This window comes from Hemicordylus capensis, chromosome 2 (genome assembly GCF_027244095.1).
Source record: "Hemicordylus capensis ecotype Gifberg chromosome 2, rHemCap1.1.pri, whole genome shotgun sequence".
Taxonomy (NCBI): Eukaryota; Metazoa; Chordata; class Lepidosauria; order Squamata; family Cordylidae; genus Hemicordylus; species Hemicordylus capensis.
The window spans coordinates 334,638,166-334,657,817 of NC_069658.1; the positions used below are offsets into that span (position 1 = coordinate 334,638,166).

General features: G+C 43.1%; 1 long non-coding RNA gene across 3 annotated transcripts; it reads left to right on the plus strand.

The window, feature by feature from the left end:
• The first annotated feature begins 5,358 nt into the window (after positions 1–5,358).
• LOC128346698 (uncharacterized) lies at positions 5,359–17,027 on the plus strand. Of its 3 annotated transcripts, none has more exons than XR_008317138.1 (5): positions 5,359–5,540; positions 9,557–9,649; positions 12,600–12,696; positions 15,293–15,506; positions 16,516–17,027. It is a non-coding gene; the product is annotated as an uncharacterized LOC128346698 (long non-coding RNA). The 3 variants fall into 3 exon arrangements; XR_008317137.1 differs by lacking the exon at positions 5,359–5,540 and adding an exon at positions 7,308–7,430; XR_008317139.1 differs by lacking the exon at positions 5,359–5,540 and adding an exon at positions 7,308–7,430 and having other exon boundaries at positions 15,296–15,506.
• Positions 17,028–19,652: the final 2,625 nt, after the last annotated feature.

Genomic DNA, 19,652 nt, shown 5'->3' on the forward strand with positions numbered 1-19,652 from the left:
TCCAGCATGATTCCCAAATGATTATGTTCCAAAGATGTTTGGGATTTGTTTTGTCATTTTGGAGGGGATCCAAAGCCCAATCCAAGCCTCAAAAAGGCAAGAATAAATGAGGCAGCCATTACATTTTCTCTCCTTTGCTGTGCCGCTACTTCAAGCTTGAGAATTAAATTAACATTAAGGCTCCGCAACATACATTTTTCTCTAAAGCTTTGAAGGAAAGGGGAAAATAACTAGAGATGGTAGAAAAATAGGCTGAATATTCTGACCACTTCTTTCTGAAATAGTTTTACAATCAGGGAAATGTTAAGATGACCAAACACCAGCCACAACATTTACAAAGGGCCAGAATTGGAACCTGGGCTTATAGGCACCACAAAGAAACTATCAGGCTAAGGAGAAAGATGACAAGAGAAGTTGGATACAACTGCAAAATAATTTCCTTTCCATTCAATATAACAATAGACCTACAGCTGACCTTGATACTTCCCAAAGGTGTCTCTCTATTGAGGGATTAAAATAGGGGAGACAGTAGAAACAGCAGAGGGCCTTTGATCTTTGAAAATTTCACTCACTTGCTGAACTTTTGAGCCACACATTCCAATAAATTCAACCACAGATGAACCAGAACTTTGTTTTAAAAAGTTGGGGGAAAGGACTATTCATAGTTTTAAAAAAGAATTGTGGGGTTCTTTTTTTCTTTGTTGTCCCATCTGACTTCCAAAAGAAATCTGTAAGGTCCTTGTCAAGTTGGAAATGAAATAGATGGAAGGGAATAAAATGATAAGAATAACATTTCAATGAAACCACAAGCAACAGAAGAGAAAACTTTTAAAGACTCCAAAACCAAAGAAAAAAGCAATCCAATGGATTAAAAAAAAATCAAGTAGATCATGAATGCACCAAACATAATGCAGAATAATCAAACTGACTTTGTTTCATTTTTACATTATACTTGTGGCAATTAAGATATAAATGTGAAACTCTCCATCATCAAAAGGTTTGAGTTATCAATTGTAAAATATGAATTGAATTCCAAATCCATACATTCCAGTGATGTATCTCTAGAGGATGGCCAAGAATGATCTACTATTGAATGCCAGTGAGAGGGAGAAAGAAAGCCTGTCAGGCACTCAATCGACAGAAAATGAGGAACTGTGAGGAACTATAAAAATCACAGTGGCCCCCATTAGTTCTATGATTTTCTTAATGGAAAGAAAGAAAGGGGAAAAGAAAGACCCATATTAAAATTATGTTTTCTGAATATTGCTTGTAGAGGTTACATATACATACCATTTACAAAGAGCATGTCACGGATCCCACTGTGCTGTTACCATGAGTTACTAAGGGCGTGCACAAAACTGGTTTGAACCAGATTCAAACTGGGGGACCCAGTTCAAGCTGCTGGTTTGGCTTGAATTTGAACTGGGGTCGAACCGGTTCGAGTGGTTCTGTCATAGGGACTAATGCAGAGGCGTATCTAGGAAAAATAGTGCCTAGGGCAAGCACTGAAATTGCACCCCTGTCCAAACATCTGACACCCATCTTTCAGATAACTTTACCATAATATCAGCTCAAAAATACAAGTTCAGACACTTTTAGGAGAAACAGCTTGTAAGCAACACACACATGCATGCACACATACGACCACACACGTGGCACATTTATGCCAGTCGCCTTCCCAAGAAAACGCAGCACATCCATGTGCTGGGCATGCCTCCATAGAGCTAAGCAGTGAAAGGTCTCTTTAGCAAATGCTCTGCCACCTCAGCACACCTCACTACAGGCTGCTGCCTCCAAGAAATTCAGGTTGCTCCTCAGATGGTTGCTCCTTTTTGGTTTGCCTTTGGAAATAGGTAACCATCCAAATAGTAACATACACTAAAGTTCTGAACATGTTTTCTTTACAGGAAATTTAACCAGAATACAGAATACAGAAAATTGCGGATGCAGTTTAAAATAATATTCAAAATAACGGTAACATTTTTATTTCAGTAATATTGGTCTCTATTTTAAAATAATTTGATCTCTTTTTTTCTCTCTCCTACTTATAATCAAATTACCATTTTCCCAAGACAAGATTATTATCTAGGTATTAGTTGACTGTCAGGTCCGGTGGGAGTTGTTCAATTATTATTTTCTAATTCATTTATAATTTTCTTTTTTATATCAACTAGGTTTGTGTTTGAAAGTTATTGATGGGCAAGATCTAGTTTATTTTTGCATCTGTTCCGTATGTAAACAATTAACTATGATAAGTATGAATGTACGTAGTACATACATGGGTACGAACATGTGTGATATATTATGTGTTATTGAACAAGTTGATGGCTCAGAGGTGTAATCTTTATCTTCCTTTTTTATATTAAAGAAATTCAGGTATGGGTTTTTTCTGTCCAAACAGCTATTGCCTTAAAGGGAAGTGGTTGCAATGGGAAATCCTAGGGGCCCCAACAATCTGAAATTATCCAGTAGCTTACAATAGGCTTGGATCCAGCAGCCTGATCAGGAAGAAGGTGGAAGTTGCAACTAGGCACAGAACAGCAAAACAGTGTGATATTCAGTTTGGTTTTTTTTTTTAAAAAAAAAGCACCACACAAGTTAAAGGCAGGCACTTTCCTAGTTTGAAATCCCACAAACCTTATAATCAGATTTGTTGACAAATATTCAGATAAAGATAGAGCTCTATATAGAGAATTAAACAGCATGCGAGTGAATATTTCTATTTTATTCCTTGCCTCTCCCGCGTCAACCATTCAGTTTTGCCAGCTTACAAGGTATTCAACCAACATTGTCTTTTAAGGGATGTTTTGTCCACTTACTTTTGTGCCATTTATATCTGTTTTTTTAGATGCTCAGGTCCCTTGCCAACAACTTTGCATTCTTCTGACTCCCTAGATCAGGGAAAAATCTAGACTTGGGTCTTGCAGAGGCCATTTGAGCATGTGCGGTGGTCATTTTTGTTTTCAGCAACCTTTTTAAAAAATTAAAAAAATGGCCACCACACATGCTCAAATGGTCCCTGTGAGGTCCTAGGCCTTGCCAGGCCTCATAGAGGCCTTTTGAACATGTGCAGCGAACTCCAAAATGGCCACAACACTGATCTTTGTAGGCCCAAACAGGCCTGAAAATTAGCCTGAGACAGGCTGCAGCAGTGATCTAAGAGGCCGGTGGGGGGAGGGGAAACCTTTGCAGAAAGCCACACACACACACACACACACACCGTGGCCCTTAGGAAGCCCCCTGAAGGGGCTACAAGTAAATATATATATTATTTTTAATTTTAAAAAAATCTGGAATTAGGGAGGGGGTGGAGGCAGCATGGCACTGGTGCCCCCCCAGGGGTGCCTAGGGCATGTGCCCCCCCTAGTTTCGCCTATGGACTAATGGCAGGATAATTTGAACCAGCCCATTATTTCCATGGGTAGTGCCTAGGGACACCAAAATGGGTTGGGTACTGCAGTCCGTCATGATGGGTACTACCTACCACCCAACCTGCAAAGCAATCAGGCAATTTTTAACGAATTTTTGAATTTTTTCAGGGTCAGTAGGTTAAGGGTTGACCTGCTGATGACCCTGAAAAAATTCAAAAATTCATTAAAAATTGCCCAGTTGCTTTGCAGGTTGGGTGGTATGTAGCACCCATCATGATGTACCACCCAACCCTTTTTAGTGTCCCTAGCAATACCCGTAGGGTACAATGGGTTGGTTTGAATCCCCATTATTCCCTAAGGCAGGGGATAATGGAAGGGCAGAGCTTGAGACAGCAATCCTTGGTATGTACTATATAAGACTCAGTCTGAGTGAACTGTGGCTCAAGTAACATCTTATTCTCTTGAGTAGATGCTTGGCTCTCAGCCTGGAAGCTATCTAACAGCTGGTCTCAGAAGACCTGACCTCTGTACCTGACCCTTGCTGGACCTGACCAAGACTTAAATGATCAACAGAACCAGACAAGACCAGCTCTGCCTCGCTGTATACTGAATTCTAGACTAGGGATGTGTGAATTATTTTGAGGTTTTTGACTTGAATCAGGTTGATTTGAGTGATTTGACCTTGAAACAAATCTGCCCAGACACCTCTGACCAAATTTGAGCTTGAATTGAATCTCCCCAGATTTGATTTGAATTGATTTGAGATTTGAGTTTCAAGTTTCCCTTATTCAATCCCCCTGATTCCCTGCTTTCACCAAAAAAAAAAAAAAAGGAAAGGAAAGGAAAGGAAAGGGAAAAAAGCTAAGCACTATCCCTTGTAAAAAATGTGTGGTCACAATTTTTGAAGTGTTTAGACTCTTTAGTGTGTAATGACTTTTACTCATAATGAATCCCTATGAGGATTCATTACACACCCAAGAGTAAACACCAAAAATTCCTAGCTCCCCTCGCCACCCCGGGAAAATAGAAGCTGGGGATCTGGGTTAGGGTTATGGTTAGAGCTGCTTTGAATCTCCATTATTCTCTATGGTGGAAATATACAAAATCACTAAAAACTGAAATATTCATTAAAAATCAACCAAGTGCCCCACACCTTGAGATTTGGGTGGTAGGTGGCACCCCTGGGGCTCTACCTGCTGCCCCAATTTGGTGCTCCCTTTAAAAGTGATTCAAATTGATTCAAATCTGAATTGAATCTAGTCCATCTCAAATCGAATCTGATCAGATTCAAGTTTGCAAATTTGAATTTGAATCAAATCTGGCTGATTCCATTTGACCTCGAATTGAATCACAAAAATTGACTCATGCACATCCCTACTCTGAACTCCTTGCACTGGTCTGCATCCTGAGCAAGATATTGAGAGGAGCAGGAGGAGGGGAATAATGAGTAAACTGCTGCCTGGCCAATGGACACCATATACCTTAGAGGCCCAGGGACATTCACCCCCACCCCACCATGCTTATTCATTTATAGCTAAGCCCCTGAATTTCACAGGAGGTCTGTTGCTTCCTTCTTCACCTAGGCCTCCATAATTTTCTTCTTCCTGTCCCCAGCTGTCATGGGTGTCATGAACTTTTAGCCTGACCCCATTCTACCTTGGTCAGACTCTAAGGATTCAAAAGAGAAGGAAGGCATTAGCCCTGAACCAGACCCCCCCATGCCAGGCCCAGGCCCAGACCCCCCCCCCATGCCAGGCCCAGGCCTACTCAAGCATCTCCTCTGACACAGAGGAGGAGGACGGGGGGGTTGATATAGGGGTGTGCACAAAACTGGGTTGCCGAGTTCAGTTCAAGCGAACCCCAACACACACACTTGAGTGAACCCCAACACACACACACACACACACACACTCCCCCGAACCTGAACAGAACTCTCTCTGTGTGTGTGTATACTCACAACCACCACTCTGGGGCGGTGACCTGGCCACACAGAGGTCCATTGGGTATACATGGCAGCCTCAAAAATTGCCACAGCCATGGAGGGTGGGCCCAGAATGGGCCAAAGACTGCCCAAACGTGGCAATTTGGACAGTAACATAGGCTGGGGGGGAGGGGGAACCTCTGGAGACCCCCACCCTGCAGCATCGGAGAAGCCCCCCTGGAGTGGTGGTGAGTTATTGTTCTTTTAAAAAAATATTTTAAACTCAGAACCCCCCATACAGGCTGGGGGCAGGGGAGTTTGGCTCAATATTGAACCGAATGGGCTGGGGGGGGGGGTCCGATATTGAGCCATCGAACTGAACCAATTTTATGTCAAACAGGTTCATAATTGAACCTGTTCGCACATCCCTAGTTTGAGGGCCCTCTGTCTCCAGCACCAGTGTCCCCCATGCCTGCTGACACTCTCAAAACTGCCCTACCCTTGTTCCCAAATTTAGAGGATGAAGCAGAGGCACCAGAACCTCCACCAGCAGCTACCCAGCCCTGCTGGAACCAGTGCCTGGTACTGAGGAGACAGGGCCTTTAAGATCAAGGATATTCCAGGATTGGGTGGGGCTGCACCTCTGGGTCCTACTTAAGGCCTCAATGTGCCTCTGTTTTTTGCTGAAGCAGCTTTGTTTGTGGCTGTGTTTGGTCTTGTTCCTGTTCCCTGCTTTTGGATTCCTTGGCTTCTGGCCCCTTGATTGCTTTTGACTCTAACCTTGCCTGTTCCCACTGGACTGATCCTTGGCTTCTGACCTCTGGCTCGTTGTGACTTTGGCTTGGTCTGCTCCTACTGTCATGAGAGCTCAGAAGAAGGCAGCCATTATAGGCTAAGACTACTTTATTGTGTAACAGGAAGAGGCATGTTCAACAAGAAGTACAGGCAGGAAGAAGGGAGGGACTCTGCCTCCAATGAGGATCACTACTAACAAATGCTAGTGCCACTTACTGGCTGGACATATTAAAGCAACATTTCCACATACCTACAGTGTGTTTCCTGCCACACCTGACTTGCCCAGGTATGACAATGGGAGATTCGGCTAGCGATTCCCCTTGACTCCTCCTACAAGTGTACTATCTATATACAATTCCCAACCTGTGGTATTGCAGATGTTGCTGAACTACAACTCCCATCACCCCAGACTACAATTTATTGTGGTTGGGGATGATAGGATTTGTAGTCCAGCAACATCTGGAGTAGCACAGCTTGGGGGCCCCTGAGCTGGACAAATCAGGAAGACTGTCCCCTGATAAAGACTGACAGCTCAAAATGAATAGTTTGCAGCTCAAAGGCCCTTGTGTGTGCACCCAGTCACTTCTGTGTCCTCAGTGAAGCTCTTCCGCCTTCCTGTTCTGATCACAGCTTCCTGCTAAGCTTCCTCTTAGCATCCCTAAGCTTTGGGAGTGGTCTGTGAGGTGTAGCTGGAAAATGGAGCCTCAGAGAAGACATAATAGATGAGAGCTCCTCATGCAGCCCTTAGAGCTGAATAACAGCATTTTGTATCCAGATTAGGGATGTGCACGAATTGATTTTTTCCAACTCCATTTGTACCCGAATTGAATCACCCCCCAATTTGCTTTGTGTCAGAATCTGGCCAGCTAGCAAAGGGGTGATCTGTTTTGTTCACAAATCGCCCGAAAGAGGTAGATTCAGGTACAAATCATTTGTACCCGAATCAATTCACACAGACAGCAGGTGCAGGCAGTGATTCTCTCAGCAGCAGGAAGGGGGTGGAAAAAAACCTTCTCTTTTCCTCAATCAGGAAAGCAGGAACAAAAAAGCAGAGAATTCACTCCAGGCAGCAGCAGCAGGCAGGCAAGGCAAGGCAAAGCAAAGCTCCTTTCTCTCTCTCTCTCTCTCTCTCTCCCCTCCCATGAGTCAGAAAGGCAGAATTGTGGCTGGCTGCCTCCTTAAGTACATTTGAAAATCCCTCCTTCAAACTTCCCCCATCTTTGTCCCTTCTTTGACCTTTCCCCTAGCCAATGCTAGGTCAGTCACCCCTGGCAACACAAGATTTGACTGGAAACGAGCCAATCTGGAACCAGGGGGGAATTGCCAGCCAGTCATTGCACAGTGTAAGTCACCAATCTGAAGCTTGGGAGGGCAGAATTTTCAAAATATTTTCCTCACACAAAATGGAGACAGCAAGAGAAATCGCCACAAAATGGAAGTCCAAACCTATGAATTTTTCGGGTCCAAAATCTGGGTGATTTGTTTTGGACCTGAATCAGGCCAGCTAGCACAGGGGCAATTTATTTTGTCCACAAATTGCCCAAAACAGGTAGATTTGGATACAAATCATTTTGTACCCAAACTAATTTGCACATCATTAATCCAGATCTTGGACAATAAATGTTGCTGCCTTTTCTTCATCATAGTTCTGCTGCACTAGAAGGCCAAGTTTTTTTCTCTCTCTCTTCATTATTCATTGATGGTAGACATGAGGTTATTGAATGCATTTGCTGTTCAAGTAAATGATTTGTATTGAGCCACAGACATTCATTCAGTAGCAAATATCATTAATTCAAGGTGTTGCTTGTACCTCTGAGCATCAATTTTCATTTTAGTTCAGCTGGTATCATAAACAGCTGTGCTCCTAAATCACCATTATTTCTTTCCTTAAATTGTTGGTATATACTTTACAGAAAAAAATTAGGCCTCAAAAACAACTTATTAAAAATGTATACAGCTTATGACAGCCTCTTTCAGAAACATAACCCCTAACTAATTCATGTACACTTACCCTGCAGATTTCTATTTATAATACTTTACAATTTCCTTGTATTTGTATTATAAATTATTCAGTGACATCAAGGTTTTTATTTTGATGAGGGATTTTTCTGATGAATTTGACAGAGTAATTACTTCAGATCCTGTTCAGGATTGCTATGAAAAAATTTAATTTTATTGACTCTAATAAATAATTAAAACAGGAGAGTAGCAGGCATACTTGCATTGCTCATGGCCCCTTGTTTGTTTGCTTCTCTCTAATTAAAACAGTAATGTAGATATGTGCACAGTTTTTAATGTGTTTATATCCAACTTGGTGTTTAAAAAACTGTTCTGTGGCTTCCTAGTGATATCTTGTTTTTATATGGAACTGTTCCAGCCCCATCTGCCTTCCTGGCCTAGAAGTCACCACCCCATTTTCTCTTGAGGCTCTAATGTTCACAGTGTCGTATCAATCTGGGGGCTGCTCCCACAGAGATCTTGTGACCCAGTTCATAGAACTACACATATCAATGAGGAATTTGTCACTGAAACAACACAATCGGCAAAAGTATCAGTGATATATGACTTCATTTCTCATAATAATGGCTGGATCTTCTTCTATATAAAGAGATGGTCTATCTAATTGGGTAGCAAAAAGACATTTTACTTTCTAGGTAGGACTGTGATATGGAATACAGGTGGCCCTCATTGTTTGTTGGGGTTCCATTCTCACCTATAACTGCAAGTATAGAAACCATAAATAAAGGAGCCTTACCCTATGGGAACCTAGAGGTTAGGTAGGTACACACACACACACACACACACACACACACACACACACACAGCCAATAAACTGGGAAGGGGAAGAAATGAGATTAGAAATGAACAGTACCTTGCTCTCCAGGGCTCCAGAAATGCCCCCCAAACCCCTATATTGGCCAAATCTTCGGCAAATATTCACCCCCAAAAATGTTTTTCAGAGAGAGCCTCAAAATGGCTCTGTGTTGTAAAATGGCAGCCTGAAGTGACACTGGAAGTCATTTCCGGGCCATTTCTGGCCACTCAGCAACAGCAAAATAGGTGAATTTTGTACTGCAGGTAAACAAGGTCTCTAAGACCAGTCCATGGATATGCAAAACTGTGGGAGCAGGGACTGCAGGTCACAAGGGCCACTTGTAATACATTATGAAAAGTACATTCCTATAAGATTCCATCACTGGTCCAGGTTTGAAAGTCTTTGAAATACTGATGAAATCTGTAATTAAAGTCCACAGAACAGCTAATGTCAAGTGGTGGGGAGGGGGCCATAGGGTACCTACAATCCCAAGTTATTGGTTTCTAGTACTAACAACCCTACAGAAAAAGATTTTATAATCACTCATATGCCATTTGAATACATATCCCATGCCATGCTAAAAAAGTATGCAGTGTGCTAGATTCAATATCTAGTCATAGCTTTTGTATTGACTGAATATGTCTTGTTTCATAGTTTGTGATGGCAGTCATAACTTGATCCCAGACCCTAGCGCCATTCAGACATTACAAGTACAAGCTTTGCTTATGATTACAAGTGCCAAATCAGGTAGGAAGTCCCACCCCTGGTGCTGTCACTCACCCCCTCTCTCCAGTCTCTCACAGTTACAGCGGCAGTTGTCTCCAGAGGGGCTGTAACTGTGAGGGCAGGTGCTTCCGTGATCAGCACTGTGAATCGGTATATGGGAATTATGATAAATTGGATGTGGGCTAACAAGCTGAAATGAAGTCTGGGCAAGACAGAAGTGCTTTTGGTCAGTAGCAAAGTTCATTCAGCCTGTGCTGGATGTGGTTGCACAGAGATGTGAAGGAGCAGGTTTGCAGTTTGGGTGTGTGCTCCTGGATCCAGTATTGGTCTTGGATTACCAAGTAGCTGCTATGTCCAGCAGTGCCTTTGCACAACTTCAGCCTGTGTGCCACATGCAACCTTTCCTGGAGAAGGCAACTCTAGATACTGTCACCCATAACTTAGCTGCGTGTGGGGTGGACAACTGCAATCCGCTCTCTGGGGCTGACTTTGAAAAATGTTTGAAAAGTGCAGGTGGTTCAAAATGCTGCAGCCAGAATGCTTTGGAGTGCCCAATATAGGCTCTCCTGCAGTTTAGTCTGCACTGGCTCCCAGTCTGATTCCAGGCCCAATTCAAAGTGTGTTATCTCATATGAACCTGCCTACTTGTTGAGATCTTCAGCTGAACACCTCCTCTGAGCTGACAGAAGTGCAGTTCTAAGTGACATGGGACAGGACATCCTTGGTAGCAGCTCCCCAGCTGTGGAAGTTTCTTCTCCCTTCAGGTTCATATGGCCCCCATAAAGGTAAAGTGTGCCATTGAATTGGTGTCAACTCCTGGCGACCACAGAGCCCTGTGGTTGTCTTTGGTAGAGTATAGGAAGTGTTTACCATTGCAACCTCCCGCACAATATGAGATGATGCCTTTTCAGCACCTTCCCATATCACTGCTGCCCGACATAGGTGTTTCCCATACTCTGGGAAATATACCAGCGGGGATTCAAACCAGCAACCTCTGGCTTGCTAATCAAATCATTTCCCCGCTGGGCCATTAGGTGGCCCCCATGCTCCCCTGCTTTTTGCTCTGCCTGGCTTTATGGTTTTGCTAGTGCTGTGTTTTTATTTATCAACATATTGCATTTTTATCATTATTGTTATAGTTGGGATTTTATTCTTTTAATTGCATACTGCTTTGATCACACTGCAGAAAAGTGGCATATAAACCTCATAAATAAATAAAATAAACACTTGGAACTGCTGCCTTCTGGTCTAGTTTGGCCCTAACAGGCACTTGCTGTTGGTATCTGATGTGATTACACATCAGCGAGTTAATGTAGTAGCAAACCCTAATAACATGACTTTCAGGTAGTTGCAAACATATTTCTGTGGCAAGCTCCAAGAGCTTGTGTAGCAATGAATAATGTGTTCTGTCACAGAGAGTTGTAAGCGCTCTGGCTGCTCGACATGTCTTGTGAACAATTCATCTGTGCTGAAACTTAAAATGTTGCACCTGACTGTTCTATTCATTATCAAGCCTAAATAAAGATTCACTGGCACCAGCCAAATGGGAAGCATAAACCTGATGTGACTGGTACTCAAAAGACCGAACTAGAAATGACACCCAGTTGCATGTATCTTTTCCCTGGCTTAAAAAAATTAAAATTAAACCAAAGAAGCCTTGGATGACTAAAAAACTGAGCAAAGGAATGTCAGGAGAAGGGACCGTCGACCATTTCCACTCAAAATTGCCCTCCCCATTATGTTTCTCCTCACAGACAGAGAAGCAGCTTGGGGGGGGGTGATATTTAATGGAGAAACAGCCAGACAGGATAGGGTTAAGCAGTGCACTGCTTTTCCCTCCATACATTTACTTAAAATTGTAACTTCCTGGAGCTATTACATATATCATAGGAGAGGCACAGACAACTAGTTTGGCCCAAAGGTGAACACTTGGGAGCAAAAGACATTCTTTTTTGTCTTGATAAAAGCTGTGGAGAGAAAAAGAGAAAGTTGCCACTGTAGACCAATTGAGTACAACAATGACCTAGGAGGGAACCTGCATTTATTGTTCCCTTGTTTAAGATCCTCAGTAGCCTTCCTTGACTACAAAGCTGACAAGTAAATTGACTATGAAAAAGAAAGACAGATTTGTACACACACTACTTTGTTGTGACCCTAAGCTACACTCTGAATTCACTCCAGCCTTCTGTTCTCACAATATGCTGCAGCTACCCCTTAAAGCTATATAAAAATAAACCCAGCAGTTATCACTTGGCGAAACAACCAAATGGTAAAACATAGTGAAGGCCTGCAAACCTGGTACCTACCAAGCTGGATGGATGCAGCCCAGCAACCATGTATCATGGCCAGTGTTCCCTCTAACAGGGATTTCCAGATGTTGACTACAACTCCCAGCAGCCCCAGCTGCAAAAGCCTTTGCTTGGAGATTATGGGAGTTGTAGACAACAACACCTGGGAATCCCTGTTAGAGGAAACACTGATCATGGCCCACCAAACATTCAATAAACAATCTGCCTCTGTTGCCTGCCTGGGATTGATAAAACAGGGTGATGGGGCACAAGTTGTATAGGGCAGGCCACAATTTGTGGGCAGGTCACAAGCTGTCAGTACTCCCACTCTTACTGCAGTCCTTGCCACACTCCTTAGTGCCAAACCTCAAAACTGGTTTTGTATTATCTTCAATGCAAGGAGTTTGACAGTTTATTTAAACTCGACTTTGTGAGGGAGAAACTGCAGAGGGAAGAAAGAGATGTACAGCTTGCAATCCAGCATCTATATGCCTGTAGATTTGTACAAAATTGTATACATTGAGTTTATTATAACCCACATTGGGTAGCTTGTGTTTATATATTAATCAGTAGGCTCAGTGCATTAGTAAATTGGTAGGCTTAATTCATTAATCACAAATGTAAAATGTAGAATTTAATCTAACTTGAATTGGTTCTATCCCATATTCTTCTCTCAACTCTAGCAAACAGCTGAAACAAATAACTGCAGATATTCAAAATACACCAACTTCTGCAATTTCACTATTTAGTTTCAAATAAGAAATTCCTAGCCTGATTTAGGTAAGCTTCAAATATAAAATCTCAAACTGTCATTGTCAAATACTAATTCCCATTGCATGTTATTTGTAAAATGCTACTTTTGATAAAAATATATTTCCAAACAAATGATTTCATCAAACATGAAGAAGAAATCTATTATCTTCAAGATCTCTCTGTTCTTGTAGACTGAAAGTATTGGAGACCATGTAGTCCACTGCTCTGCTCAGTGGGGGAGGAGGGTAGAGAGCATGCCCATCCCCAAAAGATGGCAGCTCTTCAGCCTCTCCTCAGACTTTCAGTGAGGGAGAGCCCACAACCCTCTCAAGTAGTTAGTTGTCTTGTCAAACTGTTTCTTAGATTTAAAAGTTTATCCTAAAATATTAGGATTAGGATATTTTATCCTAAAATATTAGGATAAACTTTTAAATCTAAGAAACAGTTTGACAAGACAACTGACTACTTCGGAGGGTTGTGGGCTCTCTCTCACTGGAAGTCTGAGGAGAGGCTGAAGAGCTGCCATCTGTTGGGGATGAGCAGGAACAGAGGAGGAGGGTCTTCACTCTCCTCCTTCACTTAAATCTGACTTAAAACAACAACAACAACATAGTAGATCAAAGATGAGCCACTTCTCCATCCACTGTGTCTTTACTGCCTTCACGTAAAAATAGTTGTGCAGTTTGCAAGTGGCTCATCATTTGTGCTTACTATGATATGGTCCAGATGGTGAAAAAAAGCTGCTATCCATCACCAAAAAAGTGGAAATGAAGAATGCTTTTCACCAAAAAAAGTAATCCACTTTGCATAAACTTTGTATATGTTTATTGGTATTATTTATGCATAGTTTGATGAAAATTTGATAACTTGAGAATAATTACAGCTCACCACTGTGAAGCTGATGTGATGCCCAGGTGAGCTGTATGTCTGCTCAGTCTGCTTTCTAGGTGCAGAGTTCACAAAGCCCCTGCTTCTTAACTGTTAATTCATCTCCTGGGCCTTTCCCAGAGGGCGGGCTTAACCACAGAATTAAGTGGGGTAAATTAGAGCAAGTTATGAAGTAATATATTAGTGGCATATAAGTGCAATAAAGATAATTAGAAGAAACCTGGGGGCTGTTCACACAGGGCTGCTTTAATAGGGTCCCTGTAGGTTCTTTCCTAATTTTTTTCATACACCGCTCATACTGTGCATCATTCAAGTTCGTGTATGGCGTACCTCTCCTAGAGTGGTACACTGGGGCCACTCCCAGTGGTACTTTATTTTAGTGGTACTAGGTGTACCACTCCCAGAGGTACTTTATGGTGAACATAAGTAGGCTTTTCTTAAAGTCTTGCATTTTGGTATTTTTTTAAAAAACATTTGCTTGCTGATTTTGCGGAACATCATATACACCAGCCCCACACTGGGTGGGTGCCTATGATGTTCTGCAAGATCACCAAGCAATAAAAAAAAAATAGCAAAAGGTGAGGCTTTAAGAAAAGCCTACTTATGTTCTTATGTTCGGCATAAAGTACCACTGGGAGTTAGTCAGGAGGCTTTTCAAAAGGAAAAAAGACAAATTTAATTAAAAGAGGAAAACAAAATGTACTGTGTGGGTGCATAAAACAATGTTCTGCAAGATCACCAAGCAATTTTAAAAAATGGGGAAAGTGAGGCTTTAAGAAAAGGCACTCTATCACTATGGCCCCTCCATACATCTCAGAAGAAAAGTCAGGATACTTCCAAGTATCCCAAAAAAGCCATTGTAAAAGGGAGAACTTTTTTAGCACAGGCACAATTCAGGCTAAGCTCCAATGCGCAGGGGGAAACCCAAATTGTGCATGGAGTGCATCTCGATCACCCACAGGGACTTTGAGGTAGCCCCCCCCACACACACACACACCATTTCCGTGGTGAAGCAAAGTAAATTTGGCATCTGGGAATGGCCCTGGTTAAGTTTGCCACATACACAGTCTTCTGTCCTCCCCCCACACGGGTCACCCAGCCTGCTCTCCGCAGCCAGGACAGCACTTCACCTCAGCTCAAGCCAGGGCAGCCAGCTAGCTACCAAGCCAACCTCTTGGTACGCTGGTGCAATGGTGCATGCACAGTCCCCAATCACTTGCTATTCTCTGTGACTACACACATTTCTATACAGCTTTTCAACAGAAGGTTTCACAGTGATTTTCAAAGAAAAATAAATAAGATGCTTACCTGTCTCCAAAGAGCTCACAATCTAAAAAGAAATACAAAGTAACACCAGCATCACTCATTGAAGGAATGCTGTTCTGCGGTTGAATAGGGCCAGTTGCTCTCTGCATGATAAATAGAAGAGATTCACCACTTTAACCCCTGCTAACTGGGCAAAGTGGCACCTTTTTAATGTGGTGATTCTCTTTTTTTTAGCAGGGGGAGAGTAACTGGCCCTATCCACCCCCAGCACAGCACTCCTCCAGTGACTGTTGCTGGTGTCTATCATGTTTCTTCTTAGATTGTGAGCCCTTTAGGGGACAGGGATCCATTTATGTATTTATTATTTCTCTATGTAAACCGCTTTGGAAACTTCTGTTGAAAAGCAGTATATAAATATTTGTTGTTGTTGTTGTTGTTGTTGTTGTTTAAAATGTGCCTTTTTACTCAGCAGGTGTAACTGAGTAAAGTTAGTTAGCTAACTGCTAACTTCTCACTGCTGCCGCCGCCGCCATCACATGAAGGAAGCAAGCTGTACCTGCTGGGCCACCTATCCATGCTCCTGCATCATGTGGCTCTGCAACCTGCCACTGAAGCAAACCATTCCCTCTGGCTTCCCCATTGGATGGATGGTCAATAGGATGCCAGCAGGGAAAGGAGACAAAGTAAGAGAAGCTGTTCATGAAAGCAAAATGTTCTGAGCAAAATGTTCTAGCTGCTCCCCAGAACTCCAGATACCACAACAAATGCAAAAGAAAAAGTTGTTTGGTCCCCAAAATAGTCTCTATTCCTCCTAATGCAAAAAATAAAAAAGGTCCTCAATAGGGGTGTGCATGGAACCAAAAAATGTGGTCTGGCTTGAATTTGAACCGAACCACTTTGCTCCAAACCAGTTTGATTGAACCAGTCAGCCAGTCCGGTCCGGTCCATTTGACCAAACCAGTTCAGCAGTTTGGGCAGTCAATATACTGTGAAGGGGAATCCAGTGAAGATTTCCATTTAAGAGTACAGGGAGAGGGGACTCTTTCAAATGTAAGAGGCAGCTCAGTAGGGACAGCAAGAGGGCTCTTGCTGTCCCTACTGAGCTGCCTCTTACATTTGATGAGTTCCTTCCCGCTAAGCTCCTTACCTAGCCGGCATGGCTGCCGGCACTGCTGCTCACCCTCCTAGCATGGCCCCAAACATGCTTCTCCCTCAGCAATGGCTCGGTTCTGATCTCCATGCATGCACAGAGGCCAGAACCACATGGCCACAGAGCAGGCATCATGATAAAGGAGGGCCGCACCAGGAGGGTGAGCAGGGGCACCAGCACCACGCCAGCCGGGTAAGGAGCTTATTACCTCTCTTGCCATCCCTGCCTGGCCACCTGTTACTGTTGCCAAAACTGGTTCACCTGAACCGGGCCTGGTTTGGTGTGGTCACAGACCAAACCGCCCAAACCAGGCCCGGTTCTAGGTGAACTGTTTGTGTACACCCCTAGTCCCCAAAAAAGTTGCATGTCCTCTAATAAAAGTCCCTATTGGCAACCCTAACTGGTATTGTATTGATTATTGTCAGTGCTAGTTCCATGTCATTTTTATAGAGAATGCACTTCCCATGTAGAAAGGATATAATATATGAAGAACACTCATATAATCTGATTGAATCCTGTTTCACGATACATGTTATCTGTAGGAGGCCAAATTGCTACTAATTCTGGAGGAATACTATGACCATTGATGCAGATTACAGTTCCTAAAATAATCTACGCTGATCCCAGGACTGCAGGGGAGGAATTAAAAAAGAAACCATGCTGGACGTTTTAAAAATGAAGTCACAGAAGTCCCGATGCTTCTTGCCAGGAGTACAACCTGCCTTGTTTCCTGCACACTTCATAAATGCATGCTCAGAAGAAGGGAGAAGGGAAGGAAGAAGAAGGAGAAGAGAAGGAAGGAAGAGCCAAATCAGGACTGAATCAAATGAGGCCAAATTTGGCCTGTTTCAGTTCTATTTGTCTCTAACTAGCTGGCACTTTGGTTCAGGCCAAATCCCGACGAAGCAGGCTGAAGCAGCATGCTGAGATTCAGACCTGAGTCAGCCATCAAAACTTCACACAGTCCTAATAAATATCCTTTGTTCTCAGCACCTGAGGCTCTGCTTCCCCACTCTACACTCGTATTTGACTTGGTGCTGTCTCTTCCCCCACTTGTCTCTTGGAATAATCAGTTTAGGAAAAATTGTATCTAAATAAAATTTCTACGTGTTCTGGGGTCATTTCAGGAAACCATTTCCTACTGAAGTCTGCTTCCTTCATGTTTTTTCTGTTTGGGGTGCTATACAGGGGCGTAGCTATAATTGAACGAAAGTGTTCAAAGAACACGGGTCCCCAGCTCCTGAGGGCCCTCCAGATCCATCCATCCCTATTTTCTTCATTGTCTCCCTCACTCAGGGAGGCCGCCTGAGAGAGGGATGAACACAGGCCCCCTCTCCCCTAGCTACGCCCCTGGTGCTATACTCTGTTTTTTCTCCACTGTGCATAGCCCCTTTCCAACCCATGGGAAGCATTTGTTTCTGTTTTTATTATACTCCACCTTTTGGCCTTCCAGGAACCTCCCTGATATTGCATCAGAATTGTCCCTAGAAAACAACAAGTAGTTGGAGATAAGGTTAAAGGATGTCCATGGGTCACATGTGTACATATGTTTCACAATAAGTTGGGGGTGAGGCTGGTAAATCCCCATGCATAGTATAATTCATCCCTGGGGATCAGAATAGCGATTTTGCAGAATCTCTAACCTCAATCACTGGAAAGATTATTCCCTAAAACAATTTTACATTTGCATATTGGCTTCCTTGCACACTAGAGAGGCTCATTTAGTCTGTCACAATGTGATTATCCTTTCTAAGCCACCCATTGTCCATTACAAGGGAAATAAGCATAATAGAAAAAGCAATACACAATTTATATTTTAACAAAAGTGCTTCTCTCCTCTGAGAACAAGCGTATTAACTGTACTAAGTCTCCTGTGTCATTTGCATCCCCCCTACTTTTTCTTAAATGGGTAAAACAAATGTTAAAAGTCTCCAATGAGGGAAAGGGGGAGAGGAGGAGGAGGGAAAGAGGTGGGGCGGGGGGAATTACTCAGGGTCACCAGAAATTGTGGGGGGGGGAGTCATCAGCCATACTGCAACCCTTGAAGGAGCAAGCAAATTTTACTGAGAAACAGAAATGTAGGAAAATCTCTTATGACATATACAAAGAGACTTTTCCTCATTTAACTAGGAGCCATCCATTCAGATAACCAGCAATGCAACTGTGCTCGTAAGGGAGAACCAAATTTCATCACAGCCAAACACACGGGAGGAAAGCAGGAACATGGGATTAAGACCTGCTGTAAAGGGGACACCCTTGGGGACCAGATGGCCTTAACCTGCCCCAAACGTGCCATGCTTTGTTTTCTTTCCAACACTATTTTCATTGAATACTTCTTTCCACAACCCCAAATAAGAATATCACATATTATTATTATTTAATACTGTCTTAATACAAACATTTATCTTGCCTATCTACTACATGCATACTTTTATTCCGTAGAATTAATCCATGGAGGGCATATTAAACTGATTTATTTTCTTACGACCAGAAAAGAGGGCATACAACTGAAACCAAAGGGGCTCCTATGTGTGCATTGGAGCAAGCAACTTAATTTAATTAATTAATTAATTAATTTTATTAATTAATTAATTATGTTTATATTCTGCTCTTCCTCCAAGGAGCCCAGAGCGATGTACATAGTTGAGTTTCTCCTCACAACAACCCTGTGAAGTAGGTTAGGCTGAGAGAGAAGTGACTGGCCCAGAGTCACCCAGCAAGTCTCATGGCTGAATGGGGATTTGAACTCGGGTCTCCTTGGTCCTAGTCCAGCACCCTAACTCAGATTTAACACAAAACAGGAGCCACGGTTTCAATTTTAAACTTTAAATCACACTGCAGACCTTCATCCAACCGTGATCCATCAACCTCTGGTTCCAGGAGAGGGGAGACCCGCCCTGCTCCTCACGCGCCAAGGCCCATCCCAGAAAGCTCCACAGCCAGACTGTGGGCAAAGGGTCAGTAGAGCGGCTGCAATTAGGGATGTGCACAGAACCGGCTCGCAAGCCCTCTATGGGCCTCCGATGCATATAGGTGAAAGACACTGCCCAAAGCTCATGCACAAGCATACACACTGTTTACTAGAAGACTGACTCCTGAGCTGCCCAGTGAAGAATGCTTCTTTACCAGTTTAGGCGGCAGCTGCCCTTTGTTGACATAGGGTGGAGCTAGCAGCCAGGGCTAGAACAGCAGAGGAAATCCAAGGCTGATGGATTTCAGTGTGGAGGCAGAGAACCAACCCAGCTGCCTTGAATTGCAGGGGTTGACTGACTAGAGAGAGGACAGCTCTGTACTCAGCTACTCCTGCCTGCCGCTGCCAACCACCAGGAGAGCATGATGGAGCCCAGCTTGGTCTATAGTGGAATCCACAGCAATGGAACTCCTGGCTCATCCTGGCCTGTTTAGTCTTTAAGTTAGGGGTCTGCCTCCATGGTCTGAGCTAGAGAATATCAGGAAGGGAAGGATAAGCCCATTGGCAAGGATGAAGGAAAGTATACATACATACCCAGCAAGTGTTCCACGATAATAAATCACCCAATTATATCGAAAAACAGTCTTCATCAATCCGCCAATCCGGGCATGATCCACCCAGATCTCCCATGGGTGCCTAGAATAGTTAAGAGCCAGGACTCTGGAGAGAAGAGGACTGGAAGGATTGCTATATGAGAAGACTGTAGTA